Source organism: Stigmatopora argus, chromosome 2 (genome assembly GCF_051989625.1).
Source record: "Stigmatopora argus isolate UIUO_Sarg chromosome 2, RoL_Sarg_1.0, whole genome shotgun sequence".
In the NCBI taxonomy this organism is placed as follows: Eukaryota; Metazoa; Chordata; class Actinopteri; order Syngnathiformes; family Syngnathidae; genus Stigmatopora; species Stigmatopora argus.
The window spans coordinates 17,700,588-17,726,238 of record NC_135388.1 but is presented as its reverse complement, the minus strand read 5'-3'; the positions used below and the strand labels follow the sequence as shown (position 1 = coordinate 17,726,238).

Below are 25,651 nucleotides of genomic sequence, written 5' to 3'. Positions count from 1 at the left end.
TATGATGTGTGTTTCCATGCAGCTTATCTTTTAGAGGATTACAAACCATTTTTCTTGTTTGGGAGTCAACATAAGGTGGCCCCTTTCAGACAGTACCAGGGCTCCAGGAAATACTATATCTTTAGATGGGGGTGTGGCCTTTGGGTAAAGCCTTTCTGAGTAAAAAGTCATGTGTTGCCACAGAACCGGTTTGTAATGTGTTCACTCAATCAAGTCATTGTCAATCTTCTGTTTGCAAGTTGAACGATTGCTAAAACCTAAGCTCTTATACATTAGTAATGTGGTAATAGTTGGCATTATTTATGTAAAGAACATACGCCTGAACGACATTGAAAAAAAACCAGACATTTAGATTTTTATATTGGGATATTTCATTTTGAAGGTATTTTATTTTACAATGAGTTGTTTTGAATAGCTCTGTTTGGGAAGACTTTGGTTTACTCACCATGACCTCTATGTATTCATATAATACCATTTAATCCAGGTTTAGGAGGTTCATCTTTGAATGATTAAGATTGCTGTATATATTATGGATACAGGGAGCCTTTATGAAGCAAGGTTGCATCTTCAGAAAAAAAATAAAAATAAAAACGTCCTGCAATGGGACTAAATACAGCCCTTTCTTGAGCTTAGTTTGTCCCAAACACTCATATACAATGAATAAATAACCTTCTCTCAACAGTATGTTTGCCATATTCATTGATCTGTGTTAGTTGGCCAAAAAATGCATAAAAGGGGTGCTTTGGGGCACTTCCACTTTGTGGATAGTTCTACTACCTTATTAGTATGTGTCTTCATAAATAGCCCTGACAGACATTTGGAAAAGCTCATTCAAGAATCCAGTGCTGCTGACATGCACGGATTGTGTTATAAAGTCACATCCTGGAACAACATTTTTCATCAATGAGCTCTGTGTTAACAAGCTGGAAAACGTGTTACCTCACTCAATCTTCATATGAATATGTGGGGTTAGTGCTTTCGCCCATACCACTTTGTGGTTTCAGTAGCCTCTTTTTCACAGAACCAAACCAGAACACCCAGCATCTATCTTCCCTTGCCTTTTACTCAGAAGTCACCAAAGTGGAATGTTGCTTCAACTGTCTGGTTTATCACCTGTATTCCACAATCCGGACTAGGGATGTCCAGATCACATATTTTCACGTGAGTCCCGAGTCGCCTGATTTGTAGAATCTCCCGATACCGAGTCCCGATGCGAAACTCAGGAAATGTATTAAGTAGGGGACAAAAGTACTACAATAATAACTTGAATTTTGGGGCTAATGTAGACCAGACATGGCCGTGATAATCAAAAAACAGCAAAGTAGGATCACCCTTATTATTACTAGCATAATCTTTATATTACAAAAATGGAAATACTTTAGGTACTGTACTTACAGTGAAAAGTTCCTTTCCGCTTGATTCTAATGCAAAAACACAGGTTATTGGGAGTTTTAGTCCAAGTCCTATTCGTCACATTCGAGAGACATTGGATCATCGATGGAATCTTCAGGAGGCGCCTTAGGGGCAGTAGGAGGAGCTAATGCCAGACGTTTGCGCCGCACAAGGAACACAGGGTTTGGGAGTTGTGACTGCTTTTTTTGTACAATTATGCTATTGTACAAGGACATGACACTGACAAGATAATTGCCAAATTTGATGGCTCTGGCCATGTTGTCACCTATCTCCATTTCTTAAAGTAAGACCACATTCTTCATCCTTATGCTTGTCTATGTATTTTACATAAATAAACTTATACAGCGGACAAACTTGGTCACCCAGTGCGATACATTGAGCTATTTTTGTTGTGATTTGTTGGAAATTTACTTTTGTACTTCAAGGTTTGTTTCAATAGTGTAACATTCATATTTTTGGAATTATAGTTAGGGATCATTTTGTTGCCTAAACCCATCAACTGCTATAGCAAAATATTTAAATAACCCAATCTTTTTTACCCAATTCTGATCCTTTGAGGAACACATGATTGGTTCGATTTCCTATCAATTCCGATCCAATTTCTTATCAGGGACATGCCGAGTGAGATCATGCTCAATAGCAACTCATTCAAGAACATAAAGCTGTTGCACCTCTATTATTGAAGCCCCAAATAGCTATCTAAATTCATGTGCCGTGGCAGTTTTATGACACCATTGTTAACTTGTGTGTATAAAAGACTGCAGGGTCACTTTGTGGACTTTGTCTAATCTGTTTTTTATGATTTGATCTCACAATGCACGTGGAATATTAGCTACCCTTGCAGTCAACATTGTTTTGAAACTTAGCCAATGCAATAATTTTCTTTTTGGCACATCCAACCCATCGGCTTATGCCCCAAGACGAAACCAAGATGAAACAGTAGAATCGGCCATTAGATTTGGCTCGCAAGTTTGCCCTTCCCGGCGCAACCTGCACAAGCGGTATGCCACCACAACGGCAGCAAAGTAAATGTGAGAATATGGAAGGTAAACCAAAGTACATAAAAAAACTAAAAAAACTCAAGTTACCAGGTCTCAAATAGAAATTAGCCTACTTGAGAGCAAAAAGAAATTATATTATTGTGCTACCACGTTGTTTAAATAAAACCACCATTGTCAACGTGCAGTTATTAGGAGACCAGTAAAGATCTAATACAGTGGTTCTTAACCTGGGTTCGGTGAGGCGGTTTCAGGGGTTCGGTGAAGCCTCTGCCGCGGATGTCGAGACAAATCGACTTATGTCTATTCTCGATAGCATGCCCTACTTGACCATCACTGGCTGCAGATGATCATATGACATTGCTTGGCCAATCAGTGCTACGAGGAATTTATATCTCTTGAATTAAAAAAAAATCTTTTTATTTTACACTAAAGTAGGGTTCGGTGAATGCGCATATGAAACTGGTGGGGTTGGGTGAATGCGCATATGAAATTGGTGAGGTTTGGTGAATGCGCATATGAAACTGGTGGGGTTCGGTAGCTGCAACAAGGTTAAGAACCACTGGTCTAATATTATCACGGGATTGTCAGCAGATCACAATTTTTGTTGTCTTGAAATCCTGATTAGCTGGAATAATCATCATATCAAAGTTCTATTCCTGAAAACATTAAAATTATGTCTTGAAGGTCCCCATTATCATAGCCTTGGTTTGATAAAGTGTGGGAAAAATGACTACTGTACTGTGCTCAAGGAGGACAGCACCCTGTCTGATAATTTTATGGAGCTCTGGACAAATGTACTTAGGAATTTGATACAGCTCAATGCTTTGATGTGACCTTGAATTACTATGATAACATTATTTAAGGCTGCAGTTTTTCTATAGCAAAATGAAAGCAGTTGGAAATGTTAATAATGCAAACCGATTCTTGATTTTGATCATTGTGTATTTTAAATCAATTTATCGATTATATTGACTTGACAGAAGGATGAACACATTTCTGGTTGACAATTTACTGCTTAGTAAATTATTTTATTTACTATATTGTTTTTTTCCCCATCCTGTATGTAGTATATGATATATATGCTACTACCCAGAATCTGATGGGATGGGAAAAAAACAATATAGTATATAAAATAAATTACTAAGCAGTAAATTGTCAACCAGATGCTGTCGGATCGGAATGATTTAGATCTCATTTGGGTGGGTGTTGTGCTACCTTGCACTTGCGCGCAGAGAAGCAGGATGTTTGTTAACACGTTTTTTTTTACTTTTACATTTTTGTCCAAATGAGTCTGAAGTAATCAAATCCATGATTCGAGTCTGACTGAAGTCCAAGTTATATGACTCAAGTCCACAACTCTGGCAGTAGCTGTTAATTTTTAAAAATGTCCTCAGCCATTTGTTGCTCTGAGTACATCTGTTAAACTGCTTCTTATGAATACTTGGGCAATTCAGATTTCTACACTCCATAAAAACATCTCCTGAAGTTCAACTCAACTGGAAGAAAGGAAAAGGCAGTGACCTAAAATATGGCATGGGCCAGTTGTTCATTCGCATGACCTCGGTGCAGGCAGTGTGGGATCGATTCCTGCTCAGTAGCTGTATGATTGAGAGTGTAGGTGGTTTTCAGTCTCTGTGTGTGCCCCACGAAATGTTGGCGATTAGTTTAGGGTGTAGAATGCCTTTCGCCCAAAGTCAGCTAGGCTCCTGCGACCCTGACCAGGATAAATTGAGTTTAAAATGAATGAATGAATGCAAATATCACATGGTGGTGTGGTTTCTCTATTTCAGGCACTGTATATCTGGAATATTTACATACCTCTTGGATTTACAGAAAATTGTCATGGATTTTGTTTTAAAATTCCTCACTGGTAACAGTGTTTCAAGCAACCGACATTTTAAATGGATGTGGAGCACACAATACAAATTCTGAATTGCATTTGTATTCCAAATGTGGCAAGCTGCTGTGAACATTAGAGTAAATTTAAAGGTGGAAAATTGTAAAAACATTGCAATCCTATTAGAGTGGCTGATGAAAATGCCCTTTATGATCACAGTGAACCTCTGACTGTACGTACTGTCAGCAGGATAATGGGTCATTACACACAACTCATCCAAGACAGTCTTCAATAACGTTAAGGTCATTACACTTAACTCATTCAGTGCCAACCATTATCAGAGCAGCCAACATTTTATAGTAAGCAATTTTGACTTATTTTTTCAAGTCCTACAGAATACGTATGTAGGTGTGTTTTTATATATATATCTTTATGAATACCGTCATAGATTCATACATACATAACCATGTACTATGTGTAATAGGGCTGACTGATATTGGACAAAACTGACATTAGTGGGGGGTTTGCAATATATTGTGATATTAAAAATTGAAATGTTTTCACCAGATGACTTGAATAGCTCTGCTTGGAAGTTTTTTGGTTGGTTTAGTCAAAATGCAGTCTTTTCTCCCAGATAAATCATTGGCTCTTAGCATAGAAAATATGGTCCCTGTTAGTGTAGCACTGGCATTTAGCATCTATCTGTAGCATGATTATTCACATTCTCACGTGTAGATGAAAGAAATGTTTGTGTCCAAGTGTTTACAGAGCAAGCTTGATCAAGTAACACAACAATAAAACTTTTGAAAGGAGCTGCTATCCTGCTTCTAGAAAGCTTATCCACTTTCCCGTCATTTTTCTTCTTCTTGTATGGCTACGAATTAATATACGAGAAAATCGACATACGAGCTCAGTCCCGGAACGCATTTTGCTCGTATTTCAAAGTATGACTGTAATTGATTGTAAATGATTAAGTGTAGTTGTGTTATGGCTCACAAACTATTCACTGTCATAATGCTGTTGTCATTGCCTCTGTTGGTGTTATCACTAGCCAGCAGTTAATTCCTGCTGTGGATTTCACAGCTTGAAAGCTTGTTCCACAGTTATTTTTTTTCTCGGGCCATGCGATCCATCTCTTTCTAGGATCTGTGCCCAGGTTATACTCCAAGCTCTCCCACACAAACCATGAAAATGTTGTGAGTTTTTGTATCGCGGTATAGTCTGGACAAATTCAACATGTCCGCAAAAATATATACATCAATACTTTAATTTAGTTAAATAAACATTCTGTATCCAACTACTTTTCCATTTTAGGCATAACATTGTTTTGAGTGCTGCCATTCAGAAGCAGCATGGCCTTGTTAAATACTCTTGGTTCAGTTGCTCTTAATGCTGCAGGTCAGAGATAATGGGCTCTAGATTTGCATGGTATAACAATACATCCGTCGTGTGATATAATCCTATTATGTATTGGATTTACAGGACTTTTCTGCTAGATAGTCCTATAATTTTCTTTGCATCTGGTTTGTAACGCTTTTTTTTACTGGTTACATGGTCGGCATACTGCTGTTTTACTTCAATCACTATGGTATATTTATTTTAGTTATTTGCACTTATTGCATTCTTTGGTAATCATGTGTGCATTAATTAATATTTGAAGTATTGAACAATTTGATCAAAGTGTTAAAGTGAGTGCACTATTATAGTGCTTTTTGGGCTGTATATTCTGATGTATACAATGTTAAAAGGGCTGGTGAACATGTGTTGGAGTTTGCAAAGTTAGAGCCAACATGGCTGTGGCTTGTGACTTGCAGTCTAGACGTAGCAATAGCTTTTTTGATCTGATTGCTTTTCCACTGCTGATTGAACATCAGATTGAGTCACCGTTTATTCTTCACCTTGCCTTTTACATATAAATACGTTTGTTGAATGGGCGTGCCCTATCAGGAACGTTGATCATTAAATCATTTCTTAACCCCTTTTAAAATTATGTCTCTCATTAAAGTAAAAAGAAATGAAATCGAATGAACAGCCGATTTTCCAAGTAGATCTACTTTTTTTTTCTCCAAAAGCATTTTGTTCATGAAAGACAAAGTTAACGTAATACAAAATTCTGACGAGTCTGGATTGGTATGAATGCCTTTTAAACAAAATGTGACCCCCTTAAAAACATTCAAATTGGAATACAAAGAACACAATTCATTTAGACGTGAGAGCCATCTCACTTGAGTGTAAACACACGGCCAATGAAGAGGGGCGTTATAACCAGCAGGATAAAAACTTCCAAAACTGTGATCAGATGGCCAAACCAGAAATTTTAGAGAGGAGTCTCGTTAACGATCATTTGTTTGGCACAATGTTTTTCACCGGATAAATTGTTGACACAATTCACAATTTTTTATTCTATTTTCCTGTATCCAAAGCTGTCAGTGGCCGTATTACTTATCCACCAATTGCATCTTGTTAAATCTTTTGTAATGTGACAGTGTGTCTGATTATTTGATGAAATAATGAATAGGATAATAAATTGCAGTAAGATATGATTGTAGTAGCTCTTGTATAATGTATTTAGTTTTGAACAGAGTCAGTGTTTCAAATACCAACATTATTAATCATCTCCTCAGGTGGTGATTCCTGAACTAACAAAAAGCAGACTAACATTACTTCATCTTGATAAACCCGACAAGAAAACTTTTCATTTACAAGAAAGTTCTCAAAAAATTTGGAGGAACCAAAACTCTTTCTCCTTCTGATAGATTTAATACTGATTGGGATGTTTTTTTTTAGTTCTGATGCAGACAGCATATTTTTTTATTCTGAACTTTGTGCGATGAAGGTGTTGGAGTTTATGACAAAACCACTTGTACTTTGGATGAATGCATAACCAGTCATACTTCAATTCAACAGATCTCGTTGTTGGAAAGTTAGCTGTCTTTACTGATTCACAAAAGATAAGACATTTAGTCACTCAGCTGAAGCAGCAAATCTCTACCTCAGATTAGTGAATCACAGCATGTGGTGTATTAGGGACCTACAAAAGCTAAGTGGTGACCACATAATCAATTTTTAGCTTTGTAAATGCTAACAACATTTTAATTTAGGCTCCTGTCCTTCACTAGCATACCTGATGGTAAACTGGTTGAGCTTAGCACTGGTTGCAACATTGATTTATGTATAGTGTTACAAAATAATAAATGTTTGATGTATTTTGGGGGGCTGTATAGTAAATTCAAACTCTAAATAACGGTACTTATTACTAATTTTTGATAAGCTTGACCTGCCGATCTTGATTTCCTCCCATAAAACCATCACACACTTTTAATATTCCAATTAAACCTTGTTTTTTTTATTGTGAAAGATCAAATCTGGGCGGCCCGGCACTAAGTGGCGAGCGCTTTAGCCTCACAGTTGGGGTCCTGGGTTCAAATCCAGGTCGGTCCACCTGTGTGGAGTTTGCATGTTCTCCCCGGGCCTGTGTGGGTTTTCTCAGGGTACTCTGGTTGTCTCCCACATTCCAAAGACGTGCACGGTAGGCTGATTGGACACTCTAAATTGCCCCTGTGTATGAGTGTGAGCGTTAATGGTTGTTTGTGTCCTTGTGCCCTGCGATTGGCTGGTCACCGATTCAGGGTGTCCCCTGGCTCTGGCCTGAAGTCAGCTGGGATAGGCTCCAGCACCCCCCATGACCCTAGTATGTACAAAGTGGTCCAGAAAATGAAATGAAATGAGATGAGAGATAAAACATTGCCTATGAACCAAGACTTTTTTTTAAAACAGCCTGTTAAGTAGTTCTAAAAAATACCAGAGAATTTAAACTTTTCCTTTCAAACTAATAAATGATAACTTCTTTCATTTTCCATTCCACTTAACTTCACGGGGGGGCAAGGGTGCTGGATCCTATCTCAGTAAACTATCGGCAGGAGGTACTCCACAATGTCATGGTCTCGGGGAAAAAAAGAAAAAGTGCCTGGAAAGGGGGCTTTTGTTCGGACAGTAGTGCTCATACCCGCTACACTTTCACGGGTTGGCTCTCCTATCTGAGTACAGCATGCTAACCCCGGCTCCAGCATCATGGAGACGAAGATTCCTTATAGCCAATGGGACTTGTTGGAAGATAGGCCATCAAAAAGAAACTACCACAACAGTTAAAAAATAGTGAATACAGGAAGTGTATTTACGTTTCGGAGGATATTTGATTATGTTTGATGTTTTGTTATTTGGATTTTTTCTTATCTTGAAGCAAAAGGTTTGGCATCGAGGCTTTGCATAACGTGAATATTTTGTGTGTAGAAGCATTTGTAAGCAGGGATACTACTGCATTTGGTTTTTTTTCCATGTTAAATACATTGTTGCATCATTCAACCCAAGACATCATCTTTAAAGCCCATAAAAGTCATTAAAGGGAGTTGTGGTATGAAACAATAGTGATGCATTGGAGTGCAGTGATAATATACATGTCAAAAATGAAGAGAACTAAAGAAAAAGTAAGACGGCTTATCTGAAATACTGATAGAGCTTCAAGCAAAATATGTTAAGCACAAGTAATGTTGCTGGACAAGTGTTTGATCATTTGTTAGGGCTGCAGGACAAAGGCCAAGACGCAAGAAAAAGGTAGTTTTACAATGACATGGATTAACGACATGTTTTGTTTGATGTATTCTGTTAATTAAATCAGTAAAAGACGGTGGTGGGCTCTCATAAGAGAGAAGAATAAATGGTCCCCCAGCACACAGACACACATTTTGCAAACATGTCATATCTTGTCAGAGCAGGGTAATGTTTTAGTCATGGGGTTCCATAAATGCACCAGATCACTTTTATCCACAGGAGTCCCTGAAGTAGTCTTTGTCAGTAGTCACCTTCATTTGAATTATCATTTTTAACAGGAAAAAACATCCATTTTTTTCTTTACATGATTTCCTCTAAGATTACTGTGAAAACCTTTGTGACCTGTAATTCAGAAACACTGTTTTGCAACACATAAGTTATTTCCAAAGTTTCATTCAGAAGGAAGCAGATAAGCAAATCATCAAAGCAAAAAAAAAAAAAACACCTGGCAAGGGGATTTCAGTACTAACAGCAATTGATCATCAAGTTGGAAACACCTCCTGGGAATTTCCTCTTGGACAGCTATGCAAACACTTTAATATGGACATGCTTACATCTAGATGCTGACTTTGTGTTGCACAAAAATAAACCATTTCTGGCAGCATTTTTAATTGAGTCACTCCATTACTCAAGGACGTATTTTGTTGCTACAGCTTTCACGTTAACTGAAGCACTGCCTGTATTTTTTTCTGTAAGGATATAAGCACCAAATATAACAGAATTAAAGATGAACTTTATTCAGTGCTTTTGTGATTGGTCACATGGAGAACCAAAGCACAATTGGGGCGACAGATATACAATTATTTTAACTGACAAAGAAGGTACAAGAACAATATTATAGTTTATTTTTTGAAAATCAACGAACACTTGCAGAGAAAACAAAATTACCCTTCTCTATGGAGCGGAAACGTAGTATTCTATTGTTACAGATTGATAGCACATGTTCTGGCATTGATAAAAAGTAGACTTGATGCAAAATCAATTGAGAAGTCGACAAGTTATGACTTACTTTTCAATGACTCGGCAGGAATGTCAATGTCGACCTTCCCAACATGGAGGCCACAGACATGTCAGTTTGCTGTTCATATTTTTTTCTTTAGTGTTGTATCTCTGCATATTTGTTTATAAACATGTATTTCGTGAATAGATTTCGGGAATGTCAACACCTTGTTTTGCGACTTCATAAATGAATGTCTCTTGGCTTGGCAGTTACCACCATTCTCCACACTGACTTCCAAGGTAAATGGAATGCAATGTGTAAATTAAAGTATTGGATCTCGCCTAGAAAATTTGCTGTACCTTTCCTCATTCTCATTTAGGAGCCATTTTACTCCTTTATTCAGCCAAGCAAAATGAAAAATATATTTCTACAACTTTCAGGGCTGCCGTAGTAGTAACATTGACAACTAAGTAGATCAGAGATCATGCCGTGTGGCTTGATTAGATTGCAAGGACATCTCTAGTTGACTCTGCGTCATGTTGACCTACCACTGGGAGAAAGGCATGCAGGCAGTTATTTGAGGTTAATGGTTGTCCGTGCCCTCTCTCTAGTTAGACATTTACATGAAAACATCAACTGTCAGTGGTGCAAACAGTGAGACAGTTTATTAGTCACTCAGCGGTGGCCTGTTGTGTTCTTGTCATGAGAAGCCTGACTGTGGTGGGTTATTAGATAGACATGTGCAACACTTGGATTTCTCCATAACAGCAAGTGTGCCAGTAATGTGCTCTCAGTGACTCAGTGGAATTCTGCAGCAATACCGGAGAGGAGATACTGACCCCCTGAATGGAGAAAATTTAATTTGTTGTGCAGTGAAAGAAGATTGTCAGGAAACTATTTTGAATATCGGTCTTTGTTTTTTTAACCCTTTAATAACATATCAGTGGGTATAATATGTGATTACCAGCTGCTCTACCAGAAGATTTGCAATTTACCGGAAGTGCAAATGATCTTCAGTGACTGTGGTAGATATTAGCATTTTAAGTGGGTTTGTGACATTTTCAAGCCATAGAATGAACCCAATGAATACTTGAATAATTGTCTTTCAGGGGTCATTGTTAAATATCATAACTGAGCATAATAATGCTGTTCATCTTAATATCAGTGACCTATGAGCACTGTGAACTTGCATACCACACTGGTATGCTTTAAAAATAGGGGGAAATAAGCATGTCATTTCATCAACTAGCATTTCAATTTGTTTTGACATATGCACCGCATTTTATTTCACTATAGTCACATTTGTCCTAAAATGTTAAAGAAGGTCTAGTTATGTTGAAATTAATGATCGTCTTACTGACGTTTATGACTGAAACATGGCAACGCTTAAACGTGAGCCAAAAGGCCTATTTTCACTACTGTCTTTGCACCTGTGGTGCACAAGCAAAACTGTTGCATTGCATCATGTAACCGACACATTGGGTGTGACATATATGGCACATACTCAACAGTTTTAGTTGCTGTGGACATTGAATATTCATTGCTAATCGTTGTTAAGTTTAGTCCGTGTGGATGTGTGTATTTTGCACAGGCATATTCTCTTGCATATGAAAGACAACTTGCTGCGTGATCTGTACATTTTAAAAATTATACAAATAAAAACAATGACCACGATTGCCGTGGCTTATACATCTTGATCCACTGTGATCTCGATACTTTTTTCCTTTGATCCAGAAACAGCAATGTTATTGCTCACTCTCAGATGTTTGGCCTGTAAATTGCAGAAATAGAAAAGATTATCATAAAAAATGTTTTCAGTTTGTTATTTTTGACATGTGCATTGCTTAGCACTGTTTTTTGGTGTTTTCAATGAGCTACATACATTTGATGTTGCATGAGTAATCTCCATACCACACATTACCTATTTGTATTTTACAACTGCAGAGTGTATCATCTGTTGGCTACAAGTAGAGTGGACCCATGCAAATTCGCAATTTCGCATTCGCATATTTTTCTCGAGTTTTATTTACGCTCACACAGTCGCTACTTCACTCATTTGCGGATTGCTCTGAATATAACTCGTATACATGTTTTTTGGCTGATGAATAAATGTAAAAGTTTGGCTCCTTGGTTCAACACATCTCAGACCATATCAGTCCCTGCTCGCTACAATGTGTGTTACGGGTTCACGCAGGCCCACTACAAGCATCCATCTTTGATTTTTTTCATTAAATGCAGCCTCAATGTGACTAGCGGTTAGTATTGGTAGGTTTTTATGGGTCACTGCCTGCTGAAACCATGTCTGTGCCTTAGTTAGAAGCCAGCACAATACCCGATGAGTTTTTTTGTATTGATTATGTGAGTAAACTGTGCTGAAAAGAAAAGTTTCCACTTGAGTTCACTCACACTGCACACCTAAGTTACATTGAAAGGCAGCCAGTATGACAAATGAGTCAGAAGTGTACCCATAGTTTTAAGATTCATAGCCTAACCTAACCTTCCTAGTTTTAGACATCAAAATAAGCCATTGTGAGCAGTTTTAAGGAGCTTGGACATATTGTAATGTCAGCATAGATATATCAAAATGAGGCATTGTGCGCAGTTATAGGTATTTGCGATTCTGGCATATTTGCAGCAGTGCTCGGTTCGTAACTCCTGCGAATATGGAAAGTTGACTCTTTGGGTATTGACATTTAATGTTTAATTGGTGCAATAAACTTCGAGCATGGTAATAGTTCATGCTAAAAAAGGTAGTACACAAGTAGAGGCCACCTTTTTGTGTTTGGAGCATGTGGAGGTGAATCCTTTTTGCTGTTCAATTTCAATCTAAAAGTCAACCATTTTTCTGATGAATTACAGCCAAAGTGTAGTAGTAAATATGATTATTTTCAGTTGTCAGTAAACCCCAGCAACTGTGGACGTTAAGATTGGTATTGGATTAGTTTTAATAGTTTCCTCTGCTATAATAATACTAATATTTATGAGCGGCCTTGTGGGTTCGATCCCAGGTGAGTCCTCACTGTGTGGAGTTGGCATGTTCTCCCTGTGCATGTGTGGATTTTCTCTGGATACTCCGGATTCTTCCCACATCCCAAAAACATGCAGGATATGCCGGTTACGCACTCTAAATTACCCCTAGGTGTGAGTGTGAATGGTTGTATGTCTCCTTTGTGCCCTGCGATTGGCTGGCCACAAATCCAAGGTGTCCCCCCGTCTGTTGCCCGTAATTAGCTGGGATAGGCTCCATCACCCCCCACGACCCTCGAGGATAAGTGGTTCAGAAAATGAATGAAGGAATATATATAGTGACAGAGGTCTTTTTGTACCATGACAGATATACGTGGTCAAAAGTTTACAATCACTTGTGAAGAACATAATGTCAAGGCTCTCTTGAGTTTCCAGTTATTTCTACAACTCTAATTTTTCTCTGATAGTGATTGGAACAGATACTTCTTTGTCACAAAAAAACTTCATGAAGTTTGGTTCTTTTATGACTTTATTATGGGTGAACAGAAAAAAGTGATCAAATCTGCTGCGTCAAAAATATACAGCAACGCTAATATTTGGTAACATGTCCTTTGGCCATTTTCACTTCAATTAGGTGCTTTTGGTAGCCATCCACAAGCTTCTGGAAAGCTTCTGGTTGAATATTTGACCACTCCTATTGACAAAATTGGTGCAGTTCAGTTAAATTTGATGGCTTTCTGACATGGACTTGTTTCTTCAGCATTGTCAACAGGTTCTCAATGGGGTTTGAGTCAGGACTTTGGGAAGGCCATTCAAAAACCTTAATTCTAGCCTGATTTAGCCATTCCATTACCACTTTTGATGTGTGTTTGGGGTCATTGTCCTGTTGGAATGCCCAACTGCGCCCAAGACCCAATCTTCGGGCTGATGATTTTAGGTTATCTTGAAGAATTTGAAGGTAATCCTCCTTCATTATCCCATTTACTCTCTGTAAAGCACCAGTTCCATTGGTAGCAAAACAGCCCCACAGCATAATACTACCACCACCGTGCTTGACGGTAGGCATGGTGTACTTGGGGTTAAAGGCCTCACCTTTTCTCCTCCAAACATATTGCTGGGCATTGTGGCCAAACAGCTCGATTTTTGATCCGTCTGACCACAGAACTTTCCTCCAGAAGGTCTTATCTTTGTCCGTGTGATCAGCAGCAAACTTCAGTCGATCCTTAAGGTGCCGCTTTTGGAGCAATGGCTTCCTTCTTGCACGACAGCCGCTCAGTCCATGGAGATGCAAAACACCCTTGACTGTGGACACTGACACCTGTGTCCAAGCAGCTTCTAATTCTTGGCAGATCTGCTTTTTGGTGATTCTCGGTTGAATCTTCACCCTCCTGACCAATTTTCTCTCAGCAGCAGGTGATAACTTGCGTTTTTTTCCTGATCATGGCAGTGACAAAACAGTGCCCTGCACTTTTTACTTACAAACAATTGTTTGCACTGTTGCTTTTAGGACCTGCAGTTGCTTCGAAATGGCTCCAAGTGACTTTCCTGACTTGTTCAAGTCAAGGATTCGCTTTTTCAGATCCATGGTGAGCTCCTTTGACTTTCCCATTGTAGCGTTTGTGGGCGTTTGCATCCAATGAGCCCTATTTAAATGGCCTCAAAGAAGTCACCAGCTGTAGTCACTCATAATCACTCACAAGAAGTTAAAAGGCCATGCTATGAAGCTCATTTCACTGACACAACTTTCTAAGTCACCAAAATTGCTAATTTGTGTTGCTGTATGTATATTTTTGACCCAGCAGATGTGATCACTTTTTCTGTTAACCCATAATAAAGTCATAAAAGAACCAAACTTCATGAATGTTTTTTGTGACAAAGAAGTATCTGTTCCAATCACTCTATCAGAGAAAAATCTGAGTTGTAGAAATAACTGGAAACTCAAGAGAGCCATGACATTATGTTCTTCACAAGTGTCTGTAAACTTTTGACCACATCTGTAGATAGTGTCTGGTCAGTTAACTCAGTCTTACAAACACATCTACTGAAATGCTATTCATGATTTCTCACCACACTATCAGTATGCTGTGCCAAGCCATTTATAAATTCCAAAATTCAGTTTATGGACATTTTTCTTTGCTGACCGCTAGTAAAAGTTCTGTCAGTAAAAGTGAGTAATGAAGCGTTGCAGTAGAGTCTTATTTGCCATTTTTCTTCCTCACAGAGGCTCTGAGACTGACTAAGCACACCAACCTGCAACAAATCAAATCTTGTCAGATTCCAAGGGGGTGAGCCAGACAACATTGAATTTTATTCCAAACTGTTTTCGCTGAGTTTTTCTAGTGCTTACTAATAATAATCTCTGTGCTGGATGGCAGTCAGTGATCAGGTAGCAAACGTTATAATGTGTAATATACTATATTCTCTACTTATCTAAAGATATGGTTCAGTTTTTTGTGGCACCACAGTTAGGGTTTGACTACTGTCTTAATCTGTCGTTACTGTTCTTAAGGCAGGTTGAAACTGGAATGATGTTTTGTTGCTCCATACTTGTGGCATGTGCATTGACAGTGAAAGCTGTTCTGTTCTTCAGGTTAGTATTAGTAGACTCCGGATGTCAACTGTATGACACAGTAATTCTTAAAATAATGCTTCATTCTTAATATTTTTTTAAAGATCATGTGATAATCCGGGTTTAACGTTTTAGCCAGACAATTGGACTTGTAGGGATTCAGACTTCAACTTGATTCACAAATGTGATGATTTACAACTTCAGTTGGACGTGAAGAATAAAATCAGAGACTCGAATAGACTCGGGAGGAAATAACGTGACAATCGTCATGACCCCACTTTGGAGACAATGTCTCGACGAGGTGAGTTGGAAAAACTTGAGGCAAACCTCCTCTGGCTCCTATCGGTTCCCACATGCTGCCATAGGTCCTTGAAGACTTCTGTCCTGACCACTTCATTCTCTGGGACTCTTATGCCACTCGAGTTCTGCGATTTATACTCCGGTTTCCTCCCACGTTCCAAAGACATGCATAGTAGGCTGATTGGACACTCTAAATTGCCCCTAGGAGTCTGAGCGTGAATGGTTGTTTGTCTCCTTGTGCCCTGTGATTGGCTGGCCGCCAATTCAGGGTGTCCCCCACATCGTGCCCAAAGGCAGCTGGGATAAGCTCCAGCACCCCCGCAACCCTAGTGAGGATAAAGTGGTTCAGAAAATGAAAAAAAAGTAGTAGTATTTGTATTGGCACAACAGGTTTCAAGTTATTCAAGTCTCACCATCAACCAGACAGAATACACCCTGGACTAGTTGCCAGCCGATCGCGGGGGACATATCAAACAGCCCGTTCACAATCATATGATATTTATGGAGAACACATGTTTTTGGGATCTGTAAGGAAACCAGAGTTTCTGGAGAAATTCCATACAGGCATGTGGAGAACATGCAAACTCCACATAGGAAGGCTGGTCCGCCAGATTAAATCTTTGAGCTCATAACTTTTAGGTGGACAGCGAACTACTTATCTAAGTGCCGCTGAAGATTTTTTTTTATTGTCACTGTAGATGGCTCATTGAAATTGTGACTTTATGCGACCTGGCTTGACAGCTTGATGACTTGGCTTGTCAATACTCGCAAAAACCTGTTTTGACCTACTTCGCTCGACAAATTTGTGACTCGGATTGAATTGACGTGACAAACTTGTGACCTTTTCTTGACTCGACATGACAACCTTGTGACTTGACCCAATATGGCTTAAAAAATTCTGAATAGTCACTCCAGTATAGAATAGAGTAGCACATGGCATATTTTGGTTTCATTGTTGGTTCAGTGGCGCTGGCTATTTTGTTACATTTGGATTTTTGTCTCTTGCTAATCTGGGATTTAGTTGCAATTTTTTTTCCCGTGGAAACTGCGAAATGCAAAAGTGCATAAAACTCTAGTAGTATGCATGTCCGGTGTGTCAGCACAGCCAAAACTTTTATGCTAACTTTAACGCTACTATTCCAAATCCTTTTACGGTAAATTATAATAGCTTTTCTTTTTTGCTGCTTTGATCAAGTCTAATATATTTTTTCAACTAATATTTTTTCATAACTCCTTTTCAGTCTGTGTATTTGATACATGGCTGTTGTCAAGTACTATGACTCTTCCGTAGTTTAGTACAGTAGTTTTTACCAAACTACTAAGTACACATTTTATATCAATAGTATGAAAAAAAGCAATCTGTTTTCCAGCAATTTACAACAAAAAATTGAAATGTTGAAATTTTTAGTTTTTAGATCTCCATTTTAACCTACCATGACGATTAATTTCGTAACGCTACGTCAAGCTGTAAATAAGTTTTGAATTTTGCACATTGTGCAGAATCAAGATTTTCATTACAGAGTTATTATAAAGCATCATATTGAAAAATCAATGATTGAGCCATTAACTTTCAAATGTCCACAAAATAAAAACGTGAGTAATAGTTAATTTGCAGTTTGTGTTTTTTATTTCTTTCTAAGACTTACTTATTGAAAAAAGGAAAATAGTCGGAAAGAAATAGTAAATTAGATAATATTGAACTTTATTTTTGCGCATGTGGCTGGTAAATGCCACTAGGAAACAGGGTCACAAAATCTTAAAATTGTCTTTACCCACTATGAAATATAATTTTTGAAATTTGGCAGTAGTGACATGGCATACTCAACTTTTAATTAGTTTTTTTATTTGCATTTTACAGCCGAATTTAACCAAACATTTTGTATTTAAAATTATAGCAGCTTTTTGAAATTTAATTGAGTAAAGATTCAGAGAGTTACGTTAGGATAGTGCATCTCAAATATCAGGCGATATTGTCTTTGAATTAAAACGGTGGGCATCAATTGGTGCATTTTGATTACCTACTAACTCCTGAGGACTACTCAGCTTTTACTACTCTTATTCAACAACCGAAATTCTACACAATTTCAATTGTCTATTTCAAAATGTTAAATTATGGGCTTGCCATTTGTAGCATGTTCTCTTATCGCTGTTTGTCAAATGTTTGCCGTATCGCTACTCAAAAGAAGAGACGAGGAATCATTTTGTTCAAGCAGCTAAATGCAGAGTTGCTTTTTAAATGACTAGCTCTACCTAATGTTAAAGCTGAGAAATGCAACAGAATATAGGGTGAGCAAGATTCTTGTGCATTCAATAGTCAATTATATTTTCATAATTTGCTGCAGGCCATTAATGCCTGGGTGGGCCTCGAACTGTAGTTTTGACACCTATGCCTAGATTCACTGAACCCCTGGAGCAGAACCACATCGCTCTATTTTTTCCAGCCTGATATTCAAATTAAATCAAGTTGCATTTATTCGTACAGCCTCGACAACAGTCCCAAAGTGGAATGAAAGTTTTGAATTTGCAATGAAAAGTAGTAAGTGCTCAGTAATGCCAGTCTTGTTATTTGTTTACTTTTACACCAGCTGCAAGGTCCCTGGCTCCATTCCACAGCATGCTTTTGCTTAACTTGCAAAACAAGTTTCCTTTTCCACTTTGACAATACATTCTAATAAACTATGCATTGAAATACAATAAATGGTAATTCTTCAATATAACACACAAACTGTATTAAAACTAATAATTATAAATAAATATATTTTATAATTTGAAACCTAGTTTAGCATTGAATATGAAATCTTTGTAATGTAATGTAATTTTTGTTTTCTGCTAATAAGAGCCCATCAAAAACAATGATTTGATCCAAAATGGCTCTTAGCAAAGTGCTCGTGTTACCAAGTTTTAAAAACCAAATTATTTTATTTTTTGCCAATCAGATTTTTTATGATGGCTATGATTTGAAATCTATTTTAGTAGGGAACTTGATATGTTTGAGTAGACAACTACAGTTCTCAACATGGTATGCTCTTATTTTGAAATGTGCGCACTTAGCTGGTAACTGTGACCTTTACACTCGGTGCAAAAAGTGGACTCGTTGCCTTATCCTCACACATGGCATGTTCGGTGTAATTTGTGATATGTTTTGCATTGTTTACAAATCCTATAAAGCAGCAAGTTTCACCTTTTAACCATGAAGATTGCATTTTGGAGACTATCATTATAATTCATATCAAGCCAAAGTGGTTAGTACATTGTCTTTCACCATTAACCTTAATGTAACAATGCTAATACTCCACTGAGTGTGTCTGTGTGTATATACATATATACCGTAATCCCTCGAATATCATGGTTAATGTAGACCAGACATTATATATATATATATATATATATATATATATATATATATATATATATATATATATATATATATATATATATATATATATATATATATATATATATACATACACATACACACACACAAACCGTATTTTCCACACTGTAAGGCCTTCAATGAATGACATATTTTAAAACGTTTTCCATATATAAGGCGCACCACATTATAAAGCGCTACAGTAGAGGCTGGAGTTACGTTAATATGCATCCATTAGACAGTGCTGTGCTAAAGGGAATGTCAACAAAACAGTCAGATAGGTCAGTCAAACTTTATTAATAGATTGCAAATCAGCTTTCTGACAACTCAATTCACTCCCAAAGTAAATAAACAACTGTTTTACTATTTTTTTCTAGGTAAAGTATTAGTATTTTCGTTACACGGTTTATCTTTTAACAACAGCAAGGTATAACATGTAAGTGCAACATTCATATCACATAGTGGAGGGAACCTTTTCCTCCATTCAGTAAACACGTAAAAAACATTCTGATGCTGTTACGGTACATTAACGTTAGTGGAATCACAATACAGTAACACTCATAATAGTGCAAAGCAATAACAATGACATTAATAACTCAAATAATAACTCAATGTTGTTCACGCGGGTGAGCCGTGCGTGCTTTCATGTACACAATGAGGCACTATAACATTCAGCTGTTGACGTCCATATTCACAATATGACCAACCTTGTTCAACTGGCGCACTGGACTATAAGGTGCATAGTCAGCTTTTGAAAAAATTGGAGGCTTTTAGGTGAGCCTTATAGTGCGGAAAATACAGCGTGTATGTATGTATGTGTATGTGTGTGTATATATATATATGTGTATATATATATGTGTGTGTGTGTGTGTGTGTGTGTGTATATATATATATATATATATATATATATATATATATATATATATATATATATATATATATATATATATATATATATATATATATCATACCTGTCAACCTCTGCCGATAACTGCCCTTATAAATGATTATGATTCCCCTTACAAACCCCCCAAAAACCTTACAAACACCGTACGAGTCGTACGGCGTTTGTAAGGTTTTTGGGGGGTTTGATTATGATTCCCCTTACAAACCCCCCAAAAATCTTACAAACACCGTACGAGTCGTACGGTGTTTGTAAGGTTTTTGGGGGGTTTGTAAGGGGAATCATAATCATTTATAAGGGCAGTTATCGGCAGAGGTTGACAGGTATGAATATATATGTATGAATAAAGGTTGCCTTCGTAGATTAATTTGTCCTCTTTTTTCCACCCATTATTACAATATCCTGGCATATGAAACAGTTTTAAACACTACCAAAACTCTTTCCGTCTGTCTCCGCTAACTATTATTTTTCATTGGTTATGAATACAATGCACATGTTCAGAGATAAGTTTGTAGACTCCTCAAATGTTCGTTTTTCTCTCGAATTTTTTCATCTCCCATGCACATCCTATAAAATGAGATGGAGTTATTATTTGTCGAAACTAAACGAACCATCTCTTTGAAGGACTTCAAGATCCTACATGTTCAGTTATATTGTAGGTCTGTTGGTACTTAATCCTTTGTATGCATATACCAATTATCTTTTATTATGCACTCAGCTATGACTAAAGTTTCCATTTAAAAAGCAATTTACTCAAAAGAAATCATTTTCTTTAAAAAATTGCAATTTGATAAACTGATCTGGCGTACAAACTATAGCAAATTGTCTGTGTTGCTGGAACAACCCCTGAGGGGAAAAGCTAAAAGGGTTGTTTTTTATGTAGAAGTTAGGTCATATTTGTTCAAAACAAATCTTTACTGTATCTCCTCTACAGGCATGCACTGGCTACCTACAGATGACTAAATGAAAAATATGAATAAACTGAGTTATTGGTATCAGTCACACATTTTTTTTTTTTTTTTTTTAATTTAGCTATACTCTGAATGAAATAGAATTAAACATTTCCATATAACTGTCCTGTGATCGGCTGGGCACCAATTCAGGGTGTAGTCCGCCTCGTGGTTGAAGTCAGCTGGGATAGGCTTCAGCACCCCCCGCGACCTTTGTGAGGATAAAGAAGTTCAGATAATGAATGAATGAATGAATGAATATATATCTCGTCCATTGGTTGCTATCAATTTAATGACATGTGGATCACATTTCTTTGTTTCTAATGTTGACTAGACAAAGTATTCACTTAATAGCATTGCAAGACATAAAATACAAAGATTCACAAGGATAAAAAAATAAGAATAATAAATAAAATAAATAAAATAAAATAAAATAAATAAAATAAAATAATAATAATAAAAAAAATTTAAAAATTTAAGTGGAACATGACACATAACACATAACTTCACACCTTCCTCACACAGTCGAGGACACTGTATGCGTTGCCGCGGCACACTGCAAGAGAAATGCGCTGTAACAGCCATTGACACTCGCGTGGCTCGTTTGAAACAGCCACGAGCCGGGAACCTACTTCTAACAGAAACTTCAAAGTGGAGTCCCCACATACACCTGAGGTTTCGAAGGCTATGGGCTGGAACAAGTATCTATCGACAAGCGGTGCATACTTGACGGCCTTCATTGACTCTGCCTTGTTCGCAGCTGAGCACGCTTTTATTGCAGATGAAGCAATTGATGATTGAGAAAAGGTATCAACAACGGTCACATCCCACGTCAAACACTTTCCCATCTTCCATGGAAAGATCGACAAGCCGTCAGGCCTTCGCTCGTCTGCACGCACCAGGCCACTTGGCTCGAGGATTGAAGGAACGCCAGCTTGACATAGTGCGCGTTTAACGATGTCGTTGATGTTGGAGTGACGCGGGAAGCGACCAGCTTGGACACGGCAGGACAAGGGGTGGAGAGCTCGGCTATCTATTGAATGACCACACTTACACGGAATCGGGTCGCAAACTTTGACACCAAGACGATGAGCAATCGAGATGCGAAGCTCATCGGGGGAGAGCTTATTGCCCAAAGTCACACTTGGCAAGGCATTCAGCCAAGTCCCGGAGGGAAACGTCGACGCTGATAATATTCGACTGCGGTCCCACTGATTCGAGGAATCGATCAAATTGCCTTTCATCCTCAGGCAATTGATTTCGTCCCACTCTTTCTGAACTCCGAGATGTATTGGAGTTGAAGAATGACATTCATTCCAGGCATTTAGTGCGCCATCAATGTCAATTGATTTGTGAGGATCAATTTGAGATGAAGACAAAACAGGTCGCACTAACTCAACTGTAGAATAGAATGATGACAGAAAAGAGGGGAGGGACAAGTCAACAAGGGAACGGATACCAATGCCACCGTGACGAATTGGGAGTTTCGACTGATTCCATGCAGACTGTGAAAAGTCAACATTCAGCAACGAGGATAAACAATCTTTTATGACATGGTCGAAACTCTGTAAATAATTCATGTTGCGAAATGTCGGGGAGCTTCTCATCAAGTATTGAAGTTTGGGAATGAAGAGACAATTGCGTAGGATGAACATGGCCTGATGATTGTCAATTTGGCAAAGATTTGAGGTTAAACGCTTCAAGTCATTGAGTCGTGCATCAAGGAACTCTTGCATTGAATCTTTGTGGAGAGGTGCACCTAACAATGACCATTTATTAGTAGGTGCAACAACAATTGAGGGGAAGAGTTCCTGAAAATGACAAATCGTACTCTGACTTTTGTGGGGGGCAAGGTTTGAAAGGTAAACTTCACATTTGGCGTCGTTGATATCAAGGCCAATGCTTCTGAAATTTTCTTTGACCATCGCAGCGTCCGACCAAACCACATCAGGGTCACCACCCAACGTTGCATCATCCAAGTACCACAAGTTGAGCTTGGATGACACTGCTTTTGAGATATGGTCTACAGCTAAGGCAAAGAGAGCCGGTCCAAGGGGATCACCTTGCTGTATACCGGAGCTTGAGGGGATTATGTGGTCATCACAATAGAGGTTGGATGAATATCCGTAGGATTGACTGATGTATGGCAGGAGTGAGGGATCAAAACTCTTGATGGCTTGAAATATTGAGTTGCGATCAAGGCTGTTGAATGCGTTTCGGACATCGATCTTCATGATGATTGTGGGTGAGATCGAATGCTGGATGAATTCACGAACCGCATGTGAGATAATTTCACAACCCCGAGCTACACCCACGCCATACTGCTGGGGTAGGAGTTTGTTTTTCAACGATGACAGACGTGGAAAAATCAGACATTTAGCAATCAAGCGACGTAAAGTGTTTCCAACTGCTATTGGACGGATATCTCCATTGACTTTGGATAGAGGGAATAATTGAGCTCCGAAAAAGAAGTCACGAATGAAGCTTGGAAACTTCCCATTTGCTCCTAACTCGCAAAACTTCACCAAAGATGAAATGAGAGCGATTGCGGAGTCTCCCTGGCGTTTCCCGATGCAATCTTTCAAGTGTTGTGGTCTCAACATATCTGGACCGGCACCGGATCCACTAGGGAAAGACAAAATGGCTTTCGATAGACACTCAGGGGTGAAAGTTAGCTGAGGTGGGTCAACATTGTCTGGGAGAATGATCGGGGAAGGAGCAGGAGGATGTTTTACTTTCAATTTGGTAATGACACTGTCGTCAATCGGAACAAACGTGTTCGATGAACTGAGGGCCCGAACAGCGCCTTTGATGTCGAAATCATTCAATTTGCTGTTGACCACTTTTTGAAGATTAGGACGACGGAAACTCGAAATGATGGATCTGCATTCCAACCTTTTTGTGATACTTGGGAGATCAGATGAAGCAAGAAATTCTGATATGTTTGACTTGATTTTTGAGGCTAAAGAGCTGCCCTTGGCTGTGTCTGAGTCATTTTTGGCGAAATGAAGAACAAATCCGGGGAACACTAGTAGCCGATACCATGCTGAGCGGCTTTGACTTGAGCAAACTTCTGTTAGCAATGAAGCTAGAGTTGTAGAGAAGAGATGACGAGCTGCGGCTGGAATTCGTTTCACCACAACGGATGACTTACGAAGATTTACCATGTATCTTGAGAATTCATCAGTGGACAGGGAAGATGAGACTACGTTCTTCCCTCCAAATTGGACGTCAACGGTATTACCAGTTATTCCCGTACAAGCTGCACATTCCCAGAAAGGAGTGAGTGAGTCTGCTTGTTTCCTGGTAAGTCCAACACAGCTCAAGTGGTAATCTTTTTTACATAAATTGCAGTTTATAGATCTGAGGCGTTTGCTGTTGCGGGAGCAAAGACCACATGGAGGAATGTATGGTTGACAAGATGAGTGAGATGGATCACAGACATCGCACTGAAAGGCAGTATCATCATCAATGTTCACAATATCCACATCGGAAAAACCGGCACATCTGAAGTGGAGCCACCCGTCGCATGAATCGCAAGCAATACCATCATGCACAAGTTCTCCACAAGCCAAGCATGTGTCCGCATCAACTGAGGAGGTCATTTGGCAGTGAGAGTCATTCATATTCTAATTGTCAAAATACAACGGGGTTAGCGAACTGCACCAACTTGGGATGTAGAGCTAGCGGCTAGCTTCGGCGGCTAACCCTTCGTTCGGATGTTCGTAGCGCTTGCTGGAAATGGCGACTCGGTCAACTGTTGATGAAGCTCTTGGCCAGTTGCGCGGAGGGCAGGTACTGTCCGTCGAGGAGGCAAAGCGTCCGGGCCGAGCTGTTTCCGCCACGGTACGAGAGCAGGCTGGAGCCGCTGTGCACGTCGAACACTGACACGTTCCACAGCTGGGAGCCGGCGTCGTACTCGGTGCCCCGAGCGGTGACTTTGTAAACAGTGTAGCCTTTCAGGTTCGACGGCGTCGTGGTGATTTGATCGTCGGGTTGGATAGTAGACGTAGACCTCTTCATCCGACGGACTCGCTGTTGTTGCTAGGTCAGCTGACTGTCACTAGACGACGACTAGCTTTAGCTTTGTAGCCTTGAACTGCTTGCGCCTCTGTCGAGGAGACGAATGTAAAGTCTCCGTTGTTCGTTGTCCAAATCAATTGAATGAGGTCGCATTTGTAATTCAGCCAAGGTACACCATATACAGTTATCGAAGAAAAACGATTACTATCTTAATTAGAAATTAACATCCGACTTTCACGACGTCAGTTAATTCTGTTTGAGGTGTGTGCAAAGTATTGGCGATGAGCTTTGTTTTAAAAAAAGAAGAAGAAAAACGTAATCATAGGGGGAGTGATTTTTTTTCTCCTGATAACCTATTATTGTGATTCTCCCGATAACCGTGAATGCACCACACCTTCGTCATTGGCTTTCCCAGAAGCCCTTTCGGCAGTAAGTAAACAAATATGATTGCTGTTTTTCTTTTTAAAAAATCACCCGAGGTTAGATGTGGATACCCTCTCCATCTGGATGTGCTGCTGTTTGATTTGTGCAGAAATGAAATTATAAAGTAGTAAAAAGTTTGGAGGAGATGCATTTCAAAATGAAAATCTCGACTAAGGCAATATTCAATTGAAATGTATTTTAAAAGGAAAATTTCGTGAATTACTCATGTAAAATTCTCTTTACGAGATAAAGAGCCGATAAATCTTAAGTGTTACTTTGTGTTTTTGTGTCGGCGAAAATTGAAAATGCAGTGCTGTGTCCGGAATCTTCTTTCTGGTGCGGC

General features: G+C 38.7%; 1 protein-coding gene across 5 annotated transcripts in view; it reads left to right on the top strand.

Annotated features, from left to right (window-relative positions):
• Positions 1-25,651, top strand: part of znf609b (zinc finger protein 609b) — an 86,460-nt gene that overhangs the window by 2,485 nt on the left and 58,324 nt on the right. The window contains exon 2 of one of the 5 annotated variants that reach the window (XM_077624137.1): positions 14,988-15,051. The exons of the other annotated variants lie outside the window; for them this stretch is intronic. The gene's annotated coding sequence lies outside the window, so the exon portion shown is untranslated. The remainder of the gene's footprint in view (positions 1-14,987; positions 15,052-25,651) is intronic. 5 annotated transcript variants of the gene reach the window in all.